Genomic DNA, 13,066 nt, shown 5'->3' with positions numbered 1-13,066 from the left:
GCTTCTCCATAGTCATGATCCTACATTGTGACCCGTGTAGGCTGCTGTAACAGGACTGTCGCACCTACACAGATCACAGTGCAGGATCTGGGCCATAGATGTTAATGGGCACACTTTTGATTTATATGAGCATAAATGAGGAGACAAACAGGCCCCATTAGTTGCCGGCAATGATTTTTCTTATGGCTCCTCAGAACCAAAAATAAATGTCAAAGCAGACCTAAGATGGCATTTGGTTCAATGCGATATTAGTATATTCGATGCTACTGTTTAGCAACATAGTGAACAAAGGTCAATTTTTAAACATGTTTGTAGTCAGAATATCTCCTCCCTGTTTCCTCAGATCTGATATTCCTGTCATGTGGGATTGCTTTTCTACATCTGCTTACTCATAGCTAGCAGTATATTTTTAGACAGAACTGATTATGAATACAAAATATTAATAAACCAACAACATTAACCAGAAACATATAGTTTCCAAGACAAGCAATTTCTAAAAAAATCACATTATGTACACTTAATACCTCACTGACCTTTTCTGCGGTTTCTTAAGTCTTTTAAAAATTCATTTAATTTCAAAGCCAGAGTATTAGCCCATTTATATGTAAATTGCCTTTAATTCATGCATTGATTTAAAAGACTAATCCAAAAGATCCTTTACCACAGATGACCTTTTTGACTCTGTACTTCTGAGAAAACTGTAAAGTGGTTTTTTGTGACCTCACATCCACCTGTAGCATAACATATGCCTACTTCAGTCTGTATAAATCAGTCATAATAGTACAGTTTTCTACCAACATTGAATTATTAACACTGTAACTGTCTTGGCTTGTGTTCTAGCTAAGGCAGCTCCCATTTAAATTGGTGGATATTTTATGTTGCACTTCCCCCCCCCCTTTCTTTTAGACCTTAAACAAACAAAACTAATTAGGGGTTTTCCAGGTGATTACAATTTATTATTCAAGAGACACATAATCTAAATTTTTAACAGATACAGTCTCCCAAGAGTGTAGGTTTCAAAAAAACAAACTATATATTATCACCAGGAATCTTGTAGCACCAAAAGACCTATTAAAGCAAATTGCAATAACTTTTTATCATAAAAGGAAACATCTTCCCTTTACAAAGAGCAAGGGATTACAGAAGTAAGGTGTATTACATGCTGTGGGTTTATGCTGCCTTCCACTTTCCTCTTTCCCGACCAAAAATTGCTCCTGAGCTATACCTGCTGAAGTGTAGATCTCACTTCAGAGAATGAAGAATGACCTGGCCTGATGGACGTTTATTATTTTCTGACTCTGGGAGGTTATTAATGGGAGGTGGAATGATAATTACGTTGAATTACTACAGCCGAAAGTTGCTAATGTGTAATAGCTAAAAACAACGACTAACTTTGCTTTTTTTTTTTTACTTCGAACTATATTTTATTTTTGAAATCAAACTGAATGTGTACAAAAGAATCCCCCAGTAAGGACCTGGACTTAGTTGGCTATATACACAGCCATCTGTTAGATAAGAAATAGATAGATTTTTCTCAAAATATATTTTAGCAGTGATGCAAATATGTTTTGTGCAAAGCACTATTAATTTAGATTAAATGGGAAACAAAATCAGCACTTAAATATCCTCATTAAACATCCACCAAGGCAATGAAGTACATCGTGCAGTGTGTTTTTGTACAATAAATAGAATTTGTGTGCAATATACTACTTATGAAATGCTGTAAAACAATTTACACCAGGAGATATAATAAAGGAATAATGCTTTGCAGAGTCAGATTCAGTAACACAAGGAAAATGAAAAAAAGATTAAATACAATAACAGGAGAAAATGTGTACAAATGTAGGATACCATATATAGGGTATAATCCAAAGCCCACAATAAGCAGATACTAATTTATCTAGTGATTTATCAAAATATATTAACAGGACTAGGAAAAAAAAGCCCAATTTGCTCACCAGAGGCTAATGGAAAAACTTTCTTTGGTGAATGCTTAAAGTTGGCCCCAAAAAGAGTACATGTTTCTGGTCGTGCTTCTGCATTGCTCTTATTCGGAGTGGTAGTGAAATTATTATTTTAGATCAAAGGTATAAGAAGATACATTCTGTAAATAATTTTAAGCAATTTATTAGCACATGGGTAAACTAAATATTCTCTAAAATGAAAAAGTAGAGGGCACCCTAAAATATACCAATCAAACAGAACAGGAAATGGTAAAGAGTGATTGGCAAAAAAGCTAAAGATGCAAATGGACTATAGTCAAATCCCTCCAATTTTGCTAATAAAATTTAGAAATTCCAAAGAGCAATGTGAAACTTTCAGGGTAATACAGACATTTACAAAATTTGGAGAATCTCAAACATTACAATTGTGCAGGACTATGGAAATAAAATGAAATAAAGCTCCAAATGTTAATGGAAATGAGAGAGCATTATTAAAACAAATTCTAGCTACGATAAGAAACTTCTGGAGTTCACACTGAATCTTCAAAGCATTTAAGTCTGCTCTCTAGACCCCTAATTGATGCTTTTAATTTATTTTTTGATGGTGAAGATTTTCCAGCATAAATGAATGAAACATCATTACTGGTTAAATAGATGTCTTAACATAACTTGCGCAGGCCAACTTTTCTTTTGGGATTCTGGTTAAGGAGATAGGTAACATTGTTTAATCTTTTAGCTAACTCCAGGTATAGGGACTAAACAGGTTTATTAAGGATGGAGAATTAGCAGATGTTGGAGGAGCATTGAAAATAGTGTATTCGGAAAGAATAAAATTCTGCTCTTGTTAGACTTGGAAAAGGTGTTTGATAGGGTTGAATGGGAGTGCAGGAGATGAGAAATTTGGGGGGAGGGAAAGGGAGATGGGCTACTTACATGAATTGAGGCTTTGTAGAAGAGCTAGACTTGATGGCTTTATCTATGAAAAAAATTCATCTGCATAAGGGAACCAGACAAGGCTGTACATTATCTCTATTATTATTTGCTATGATGATAGTCATTTCCCCCCAAAATTAGAGATAATTAGTTAATTAAATGAGTAGATGTGGGAAAAGACAGCCAAAAATCAGTTCTGTATGCTTACAATAATGTTGTTTGTATTTGAGCCAAGCACTCATTGCAGGAGACTGACAGTTCTGGAAATTCATCTGGGTTTGAAGCTACTGATGAAAGGTTCAAGATGCTGGTATTTAAATATTACGAAGCCGGAAAGGTAGCATCTACATAGGAAACATAAATTCAGATAGAAACATAAAAGGATTCTCTTTTTCACATAGCGCATGGTGTTTCAGAGCGGGGAGATCCTTGTCATTGTGACATTAATTCACCAGATTAGGAAAAGAGGAAGATAAAAACAAGACAAATGCTTTAAGATCAGATCCTCAGCTTTTGTAAATCAGTGTAGCTCAGTTGATTACAGTGAAGCTATCCCAATCAGTATCCACTTTGGGTCAGGCCTTTAGGTATTTCTCTTGTAATATATATTCAGAGAAACAGAGATCAGTAACACTGATTTAAATGTGTACAGTCTTTTCTGAATAGTAAGGAAGGATTCTTGGGTCCAATGTGCTTTGAGGTCGCTTAAATGGCGAATAAAAAGATGCATGGAAAGATAGGTTTGTAATCTTACTTTCTTGAAAAAAAAGAAGGAAGAAGAGAAAAATTAGAATATATTAGTGCTAGCTGTTTAACTACTACCATTGTCTGGTTGTATTCAGATTTTACCTCATAGGTATTCACATTTTGTACTCTGTTGTAAAAAAAAAAATTTTTTATCGAAAATCATTAAAAAATAAAACTAATACGGGGTGATGGGGGATGGGGAATGAGTGCATCAAATAGATCTAAAATACAGATGTTCCACTGACCTGGTTAACTAACCTCACATACTGTGGTGTGGGTGAATGCAAAAAACATGGATATCAATAGATTGACAAATAGTTAAAGGAAAAGTTATTTGAAGGTATGTGTGTGCATACATGCATGTTTGTATAGTGTTTGTTTAATTGTGTGCACAAACTGTTCAATTCATGCATTTATTTTGAATTTATTTTCCAATCAGAAAGCTTCTGTACTTTTTCTTCTGTACTTATTTCATGATATATATTATTACCGGTAACCTAGTCCAAACCAAATATTCTCATTCTTTAAAAAAGGAAACTTATACCATCATAGATGATGATGATAAATCATGAATTTCTTTTCATTTACTAAATGTCTGTCTTTAATATAGTACTATGAAGTAGTACCGTAGTGTTTAGTTGGTACATATTCCTAGAAAATGGAACATCTGCTCTATTTTAGATCATTAATAGTGACTGACTGTAAATACAACCTAACAGGGTGGACTGCCCCTCTAAGGGCTACCGGGCTGGGGCAAACTAGCCCTGCTCATTTATCAGATCCAGCTGGGCAGGGCTCTGGCGTTGACTCACTAAAAGGCCAGAGGGGGCTCGGGTGAAGGGGGCTGAAGGAGGGAGGTTGGATCCTGGGACTAGCTGAGAGGGGAGTGGAGTAAAAGGTCTCTAGGTGCAGACAGCCTGCCCTGATCATGAGTTTTGTCTGAATTAATACAAAGGCACCCTGGAAGAAGGGCCTGAAAGACTGAGCGTGGCAATGAGTCCTTCACGCTCCAAGGAAAGACAGGCTAGCACTTCACACACAGATTACAAGATTTAAGTTCCCATCATACATTGTAGCTACCTTTCAACTGAGACACACACAGTGTGCTCAATGCTCTCTTCTCAGTCAGGAACCTGAAAGTCGAAGTGAGACAGTCGCGTGATGTCACATTAAATACTACTTTGAACCTATGGGAAATACTAGCCGGGGATTTGGGCTCATTGGCCCCACAGCATGACTTCAGCTGAAGGGATGCAGTTCCGTACAGCAAGCAGCATAAGAAAGTTTGTGAGAAGTGCCACCTCCCCGGCAGATAGCATTTAATGAAGCAGGACATATTACTTTATGTAAGTTAACACCTGGGAGACAGATTTATGTTATAAAAACTGGGAGGGTCAAGAGGAAGATTAATAGTGATGCTTTAAGAGGGTAACTGCTCTGAGGACAAGCCTGGAATATCATGGATAAATTAAGATCTTGACTCAGCAAGATAATACCTTGTTGAGTGACAGCAAAAATAAAACAACTGAAAAGATTTATATTGACCAAAAGAAATATTAGCTTTGAGCAAAAGAAACAAAAGTATTAGCAAAAAAGTGGTGTAACTGGGGCTCAGTGACTAAACTCTAACACAATTCAGTAGAGTAGACACACCTTGCAGGTAATCAGTGATTTAATGTACCCAAGAGAGTTCCATAGCCATATTAGTGCAGTAACAGAAAGAAATATTAGGTTTTGAAAGGCTAAAAAGATTTTTAATTGGGTGTAAAAATTAACAAAGAGAAAAGGTAAAAAATGAGCAAATAAGAGTAGTGACATAACAGGAGGTGTTGAATGTCTGGTCTGTTGGTCTGCTATGTCATGGGGACAGCGAGCAGAGCATAGACTAGGGAAGAACTGCATGCTATTCACCATACTGTGGCCATGGCATTTATACAGTGATTGGCTGCAGCCAATGTATAAACAAAAAGACTCTATGTACTGCCCACCAATCAGATGACTGAAAGCATTTCAAAGTGAAATGCTCCAGTTCATTAAACTTAATGTTCTTTAACAGTGCACTTATGTGTAAAAATAGTTGAGCAGGCTTAGAAGGAGAATTGAGTCCCTTTTCAAAGCAAGATAAAAATGAAAGTATGTAGATTAGTATTACCCCTGCTATAACTTCCACACTTTGTGTCGTTGGTGCCGTGCCTTATTGCCTTGGTGATATGACAATATAGTAAGAAATGCCTATTTTCCTTAGGAAGTTATGGGAGGTCGCACATGCAATTACAATACTGAGCACTGCGATGCCTTCACACTCATAGCCACCAGTGACAAGTTGACCATTCTTTCTGATCATTTAGTAAGAAGAGGAGCAGGTGCCCATCTCCACACTCTGAGAGCTCCTGAAATTAAGGACTGGAGACGTTTCAGAACATTCTGGCCAACCTCTCCTGTGTCTCAGAGAAGAGACAATAGTATGCCATGGTAAATAATATCAAATGCCACAGACCGATCCTGGAGGCTGTGTAGGCATCCTGCCTGAATCTGTGGATAGCAGGTCATCCATCAACTCTGCTGATGCCCTCTGTTCCATTACCAGGACTGGACTCTACCTGAGAGATTTCCAGAATATTGTTGATGGGTAAGTGTCTTTGGAAGAGGGCCTGTGTTATCTTATTGATTGTCTTACTCAGAAATGGGAGACTTTGACAGGATTGTAATTTCCAAGATCTACAGGGCTGGATCCTCAGCTGGTGTATATTGACATCGCTCCACCGACTTCAGGTTCTGTCTGAAACCCACAGGAGTCAGGACATTCAGAATTAAGGTTCGCACACTCTAATTTCTGCCCCTTTTGTGGGCACTATGATATAGTGTGGTGGTTATTACAATCCTTACAGGTACCTGTAGAAGTAATTAATTTAGCCATGTTACTCCCTATTTATGAGCCAAATTAGGTACCTGCCCAGGCAGAATTGTAGCTTTTTAGGCTGGAATTTTTAAGGGAGCTATTCCCATTGGAATGAGACTGCTCTTGGGGGCTGGGCACCTTACTCACTCATTCTCCTTTGGAGAATCACAACCGTGGGGCCAGGCTCACCAGTTTCATGACGTCCACATTAATGGCCACAAGTGAATGGAAACATGTCAAAAGTGGCCAGTGGAGAACTGATCCTGCACATGAGAGCCCTCTACTGATACAGCTGGCTCCTGCTCCTCTTAACTCTGGTGTGGAGTGGGGGGCATGGTAGGACAGAGACTTCCTGGTCTTTCACTGCATGAAGACAATCATGGGTATCAGAGCCATTCCTTAGGAAGCCAGTGTCTAAGGGAGCTAACAGCACCCCCTTCACACACATCTATATCGGAGAGGAGAATTCATCCCTTAATTGTGGTTGCTGTAGTCAGCTCCTAAGGGCTTCCAAGCCCAGTCCTGAAAAGATTTTGCCGCAAACACCATGTTTCTGGTTATGGTTTTAGTCCAGGCATAATGTTGGAAGACCCAGCCTTGTGATCTTTAGGTTTTATTACAAGTTATTGGTCTTTACCACCTCCCATGTTAACTGATACCTCTAGACACAACACAGATTCCAATGTAGTCTCATCTACGGATGGTAGACTCGGCTTCGTTCACGATGCATGCCAAATGTTCAGTAAAATAAAGCTGCACCAAAAAAGAAATACTTGCATATGAAAACTTTGCGAATTTAAGTCAGAACCATCCTCTTCGAAAAGCCTCTCTGCCATTGTTTCCCTTACTAAAGTAGAATACTGGTGGTGTCTCTGCTTGGCAATTTTTCCCCCCAGCTTCAATGTTCAGATAGTCTTCAATATTGACTCTGCTTTTATTTAGCTCTGTTCTTCAAACATACTTTTGTACAACCCCCTACACCACACACCCTCCATATTCCCCCCCCCCCCTACGCACACCCTAGACCACAACTGGGAAGCCAAGAGACATTTTGAAGGCCTTTGATTAGCAGATGACCAGTGTTCTGTGACTTCTTCTAATCTTGCCTTACAGAAGTATTTCACAAAGAGCCATTTAAAGATTTCCTGTTTTTTTCCCATTTACAAGCAACATTCTCACAAACCTTATATCTTTCAATGTTTTCCCCTCAGAGTTTTGTTTGACTGTAGCTCACTCAGTGTTTTTTGACCAGGCTTACTATGGGGCCCCTTTTACAGTTTTCCAGGGAGTCTCTTCCCAGGGCCAGGGTCTGTTTTTGAACTTCAGAGTTCACATCATCCTGCTATGTAAGGGAAAAACATATCTCTGCCTCTACAATAGGCAGCATCCACAGAGGCAAACACTAAGAAGATTGCTTAGAGTTGTCTTAAACAATATACAGTTCCACGTCTGATGCTAAAGTTTAAGGGTCATGTGTTGTTCCCATTATCAGTCTCTTTTATGAGGATTTATATCTTCGCTTTTTAGTTTGCTTTGGGCTAAAATTTGGTATCTGTGTAATCTCAGCCTGGGGGCACATCTTTCTTCCCCTCCCTATTGCTTCACAGCAGTTTCTTTTCTCTTTTTGTTTGTGTTGGAATAAAGCATAACAAATATTTGTAATTCCCCAACGTATCCCTTTAATTAAACATTTAATTATTTCCCAAAGGCCCTTCTTCTCCATTCTGGCCATGCAAAGGGGATTTACATTGGGTTTAAATTTCATTACGGTTGCTGTAAGGCTCCTGTAGATTGCCAGGACAGTGTGAGGTGTGAGACTCAGGCCCCTTAACTTTGCTTGTACCTCTTAGGGAGAATCGAAAGGACAGGCTAGCAAAGCAAGTTAAGGTGTTGGCTAAGTTGTTTTTTGTAATTATAAATAATTTTTGATCCATAATGTTGGATGTTACTGGGCCACACGCTTCCTTCACATCATGCACAGTGTAATCCCACGCTAGGGCCAAATCTCAGGAGGAGAGGCATAGCAGGGGCTCAGCTGCTTTTATACCTGCGGTCCCAGATGCAGGTGAGGCCCCACTGCTACCACCCACTGGAGGTGGGTTCTTGGGGTCAAGGCTGCGGGACAGCTATGCTCAAGGGTGTGCTGCTCCTAGGTCGGAGCAGAAATCTGCCCTGAGGGGGTGGTGATTGGACAAGCAGTAAATTCCCCCCAACCATGTTTTCATAGACTTATAGAATATCGGGGTTGGAAGGGACCTCAGGAGATCATCGAGTCCAACCCCCTGCTCAAAGCAGGACCAATCCCCAATTTTTGCCTCAGATCCCTAAAAGGCCCCCTCAAGGATTGAACTCACAACCCTGGGTTTTGCAGGCCAATGCTCAAACCACTGAGCTATCCCTCCCGCATCCCTTGCAGAAGGGATGTTTCCAGTGCCCTGTTCTGGCTGCCTGGCACTATGCCTATAGCACACAGAGGACTGAATTGAGCCTGGAGTTTTCAGCTGGAGTGTCCCGCACAACATGAGGGAACCTCCAATGGGCCTGGAGCTAACAGAGCCATCTTACATGCTAGTCTTCCTGCACGTGCATGCTGCAGATTGCGGGGAAGGGGTGGTGGAGATAGTTAGACACGATGCAGTCTGGTCATGACCAGTCCTTGGGCAGCTTGGTCCAAGGCTGATGCAGAGAATCAGGCAGCCATAGTTTAGCTATCTGACCACTTTCCCCCTTCTCCATATAGTTCTGCTGTATCCTGCACAGAAAATCTTTATTTAAAAAAATACAAAAATTCTCCACCTTGTTTCCTTGAAATTAAAGTGGCACTGTCTGCATTGTTCATGGATGCTCTGTGGGATGGGTCTGCTACAGCACGGAAAGTGCAAGTTACCAGAGCTATTCTCAGAGCTGCGTTGACGTCACTGATAATGCTGGGGACACAAACAATTAGTTGGATGAGAACCATGCTGGTTTGTGCTCCATTAGAAATAAAGGAGGTTAAAGAAATCAATGTCTGATAAATGGGAAAGGAGCAAATTGGCAGGAAAGGCATTTTGTGCTCAACTATCTAAGAGGATATTGTGACCATTAGACAGTAAACAAAATAAATTAAAACTATAAAAATGGATCTGAGTCTCTCTTTAGCTTGAGCTACTTTATATTTTCAGAAAGCAAACCTTTTAGCTGCTTTGTGTGTGTTGTGCAGTGGTACAGTATATTATGTCAACCAACTTCAAATGCTCAGATCTGAGAGATGGATTTATCTCCCTATGTTTTAACTAGTTTTTCTCCTTTAGAAGATGAGCCGTTTATATAGGGATCTCCAAATGTGTAAAAGGAGAATGGGTTAAAATTCCAGTGTTTTAATGTAGGCTCTGATCCTGCAAACACTTAAAACATGAACGTATTATTCCCATTGGGACCTTAGAGTGCGTGCTGCCTGCCAAAGGGACTGTCTCTTGCTCTTTGTGCAATGCCCCACCCAAAGGTGCCTGATCTCTGACAGGGTCTTTAGGTACAACTGTTACTATCAGTAATACTTTGAATTGTCTTAACAGTGGAACAGATGCTTCTGAAATAAAGTTTAAACTCTATTTTTTCCTCACAGTCTTATTGGGTTTTTTATGTCTCTTGTAGTTTGGAGAATGAAATATACAAGTCACATTTGCTTTCAGGTTGTCATGAGCTAGCACAGTGCTACAATAGAAGGCCTTGTTGTACACTGGATTTTTTAAAACATGGAAATATTTCTATAGTTCATAGCTTTTGTAAAAGCTATTTTTAAAATAAATTATGGGTCAAATTTGAATGGATCCTGTCCCTTTAAGAATAAACCTTTAGTTTTCTGTGTAAAATTAATCACTGTTTTCTACTATTTAAAAGCTCTGGCTGAGCAGATCAAATCATATAATTTGATCTTTTTTTGCAATGAAGAGCAATCTAAATGAATGGATAGTTTTAGGGGAGAAGGCTGGCTAGACTCTCATATCAGTGTTATCTTGTATTCATTTCATATTCCTCTCTCAGTATCACAATGAAACTACTTCATTGTGTCGTTTCCATGTAGCTCCTTTTTGCTTTTTTGCAATTCTAATTCCTGCTTGCTATTGTATTTCAAAAGAATCTAGGAACCAGTGTATTTGCATGAAGGGCATTTTAAATTCTAATGTCAGGGGTCATTAATCATTTTTGTTGTTATACCTATGAAGCACAATTTTGACATACAGGAGAGATTGCTGGAGAGGAATCCATTTTGGAAATATTATTTCCAATTAATTTTTCACTTTCCATGAATTGTAAGAATACAAATTAAAAAGAATCCCGTGTCACAATAATTTACATATATTTGAATTTTTGGCAGTTGTTACCCATAGTATTTGTTTTGAAAACTGATGATATTAACATTTCCTATGACTTGGACTCCTTTCCTTTTTACAGTTAGTGTTCCTTCAAACTTTTCTCTTTGTTTTTAGTAAAGTCTCCTAGGAAATACCTTTAAAACATTTTAATATCTAGTGTGACAAAGTTCCTCCTCTACCTTGGTGGGTCTTGCACTTATTCGCAGATTTGCTTGCCTTGGAGCTTCACAGCAGCCCTCAGTTTGGCCGTTTTTGTGAACCCACAGTCCAGGTCTACTCCTCCTGTGTCTGACAAGGAGTTGGGAGGTTTGTGGGGAACCCGGGCCCACCCTCTACTCCGGGTTCCAGCCCAGGGCCCTGTGGAATGCAGCTGTCTAGAGTGCCTCCTGGAACAGCTGTGCGACAGCTACAACTCCCTGGGCTACTTCCCCATGGCCTCCTCCCAACACCTTCTTTATCCTCGCCATAGGACCTTCCTCCTGGTGTCTGATAATGCTTGTACACCTCAGTCCTCCAACAGTATGCGTTCTCACTCTCAGCTCCTAGCGTCTCTTGCGCCCAGCTCCTTACACGTGCACGACAAACTGAAGTGAGCTCCTTTTTAAATCCAGGTGCCCTGATTAGCCTGCCTTAATTGATTCTAGCAGCTTCTTGATTGGCTGCAGGTGTTCTGATCATCCTGTCTGCTTTAATTGTCTCCAGAAGGTTCCTGATTGTTCTGGAACCTTCCCTGTTATCTTACCCAGGGAAAAGGGACCTACTTAACCTGCGGCTAATATATCTGCCTTCTGTTACTCGCCTGTAGCCATCTGACCCGATCCTGTCACACTAGCTAAATCTGTAAATGTTTGCTTTGCATTAGATGTCTGATTTCCCCCTCCCTCAAGACAGCAATATATTTGTCCTCAAACTAAATTAGATGTTAATTAGTTAATGGATTAAAAGAGCTATGTAAGTGCTAAATATTATTATTTACTATTATTACTAACAACAACAAAGTCACTGGGATCAATTTGCTCCTGCCATTAATGGGAATAGATTCCAATGTTTGAGTTATTTAAAGCTAATACAATACATGCTTCTGCTGGTCTCAGGAAAGAACCAGGGTGACCTTAAATCCCTCCACTGTAAGTTTCAACCAGGTACTGCAGGGTCCTCCCACACACTGCTGCTAACTGTTATCCTGTCTTCAATTGCACTTATTTGTCTTCTCAGTTAAACTGTTGATGGCTCTGCCTCTTAAGTGGATGAATGACAATTTCCTCTTGAACTTTGTGTTCCTCTGATGCATCACAGTGTTATGACTAGAGAACGAGTTTCAGTAGAATATTCTGATCCTCAACTTAAATTAAGTTGTTTGTACCAAACTCTGAACCTGCATTTCGCTCTCTCTTGGATCTCACCATTTCTTAAACTAAGCCAGGACAATATGTATCACATTGGTCTTCTGAGATGCAGGGTTCTCTCTCTCTCTCAGAGCAATTAGTACCCTTTTTTTCTCCTGGCACTGAAGACTGTTAACTAGCATGCTCTCTGTAAATGATTCAGGTAGGTGAACATGTCCCAAGCTATAATGGTTCCTTTCATTCCAGATTAAATGAAAACCCAAAAGTTTTTGTTTTAAAGATCACGGGGGAGGAATTGTCACCATTACTGTCAATATGTGGGAAACCTGATAAGTAATAAGATAAATTGCTATAATGTTGGTTAGCAAATGGAAAAGTAATATATAAAGCATTCTGTAATCCTAGTTGTGAATGAAAATTCCCAGTATACCGTTTAAGTCATAGCCATAATCCTGAATACTATGGAATACAGGATTGCTATAAATACAAATGCCAAAGGATAAGTGATTGGAACAGGTGGGCAGTCAGACAGGATTTTTTCAATCAAAATACATAGATTTTTTTCCCTCTCTCAATGTTTCATTCGAGAAAAGAGTAGTATCTTGGTGTAGCTGAATAATTCTTAATTTCTGGCATATGTAGTAAAAAAATCAGGCATTTTTTCTGTATATTTAGGTGTTCCTGATATTTCATTGAGTAGACAAGAACTTGAGACATCTAGTTCCCTTTATTTACTGGCAGACTTTGCACTGACAGGAATGAGAAATACTGGAATTAAATATTGAAACTTAATTTTGCTCTCATTAGTTTTCGGCATCCGTGAAGAGTGGAAAGTGCAAAAGT

General features: G+C 39.3%; 1 protein-coding gene across 22 annotated transcripts in view; it reads left to right on the top strand.

Annotated features, from left to right (window-relative positions):
• The window catches only part of FHIT (fragile histidine triad diadenosine triphosphatase), a 1,053,300-nt gene that overhangs the window by 303,449 nt on the left and 736,785 nt on the right, over window positions 1-13,066 (top strand). For 14 of the 22 annotated variants that reach the window (XM_043552281.1, XM_043552273.1, XM_043552278.1 and 11 more), the window contains one exon: window positions 5,972-6,252. The exons of the other annotated variants lie outside the window; for them this stretch is intronic. The gene's annotated coding sequence lies outside the window, so the exon portion shown is untranslated. The remainder of the gene's footprint in view (window positions 1-5,971; window positions 6,253-13,066) is intronic. 22 annotated transcript variants of the gene reach the window in all.

The sequence above is a fragment of the Chelonia mydas genome, chromosome 7, assembly GCF_015237465.2.
Source record: "Chelonia mydas isolate rCheMyd1 chromosome 7, rCheMyd1.pri.v2, whole genome shotgun sequence".
Lineage (NCBI taxonomy): Eukaryota > Metazoa > Chordata > Testudines > Cheloniidae > Chelonia > Chelonia mydas.
Note: the sequence above shows the minus strand (reverse complement) of the source record. Positions and strands in the feature narration are given on the sequence as shown.